This window comes from Pteropus alecto, unplaced genomic scaffold, assembly GCF_000325575.1.
Source record: "Pteropus alecto unplaced genomic scaffold, ASM32557v1 scaffold12, whole genome shotgun sequence".
In the NCBI taxonomy this organism is placed as follows: domain Eukaryota; kingdom Metazoa; phylum Chordata; class Mammalia; order Chiroptera; family Pteropodidae; genus Pteropus; species Pteropus alecto.
Window position 1 is genome coordinate 2,882,228 of NW_006432669.1, and position 1,368 is coordinate 2,883,595.

Sequence of the window (1,368 nt, forward strand, 5' to 3'; positions counted from 1 at the left end):
AAATTCTCTCAACTTTCTATATGTTTGAAATTTTTCATAATAAAATACTGGGAAGTTAGACCTTTCTGGCTGCTGCTTGGACAAAGGGGCAAGGGAGCCAATTAGGAAGTTGTTGCAGTAACTGAGGCAAGAGATGATCACAGCCCAGACAATAGGGAGAGAAATGCGGATAAAAGAATTTGAATTCAAGAGGTACTCAGAAAGTTAAATCAACTGTTTTGGTGAGGGGGTACGTATAGAGAGAAGGAAGAGGTGGGGATAAACAACATCCTCGTTTTACTTGCCCTCTCTACAAACCAATTATGAGTTGAGACAAAGATGGTCAGTAGATTTTGAGGTGGGAAGAAGGGCTCAGAAGACCCACCAAGAACTCTGAATCACTGATGTCTCCTCCAGCTGGGCTCTGACTTCGGTGTCTCACCAGGAGATTCCTGACACTAGTTCTTTCCCTTTTTAGACTGCTCTTGATTTCAGCACCGTGGGCAGCCCTCTGTGTAGGAGGAGAGTGGGAGAGTCACTACTGTCCAGCCTGTGCTGTGGTCTCAAACCCGGGATGCTTCCTCCACTGCTCTGCTCGCCTCCCCCTCCTCCTCCAAATGCTGCTATAGCTCTGCTCTTGACAATTTAAGTGTTCTGTTTTTTAAAAGAAATTTGTTTGGTATCGGCAGTTTCAAATAGCCTCACCCACAGCCAGCCTTGATTTATCAGCTTTCAGTCAGAAAACAGATTTCTCTGCAAGACTCAATCACAATAAAGCAAAAATGAGTTTTCCTCAAGGGCCACACACTGCCTTCCCGGGGAGACATCAGCCTCCGTATTCCCGCCTGCCCCGCCACGTGAGCTGGCTTATAATTTTAGCTCATTTCCTACAGCTTTGTCCTAAGGCTGTTGGCAAGTCCCTCCTCACCCTCTTTCCTCCATGTGAAGGACGTTTACCAGAAAACCTGTTTTCCATTTCTGTAATTACTTCTGGACTTCGTTTCTGCATTCTTGTCCCTGCCACTTCCACAGCCAGCTGAAACTTAACATTAAATCCAAACTCTCTTACTTCATCAGGCCTTAGAACTTCCTGAGTACCGTTGACTCTTGAACAACACTGATTTCAACTGCCTGGGTCCACTTACGTGAGCATATTTTTCAATAAATACCAGCCCTTCCTATCCCGGGTTTCACATTTGCGGATTCAACCAACCACGTATCGAAAACAGTATTTTTGCATTCCCAGCTGCAGATTCCGAACCGCAGATTCCCAAACACAGATGGAAAAACTGTTTCCACCCATGACTGGTTGAATCTGAGGATGTGAAGGGCTGACAGTAGTTAAGTTTTGGGAGAATCAGAAGTCATATTCGGATTTTTGACTGGTGG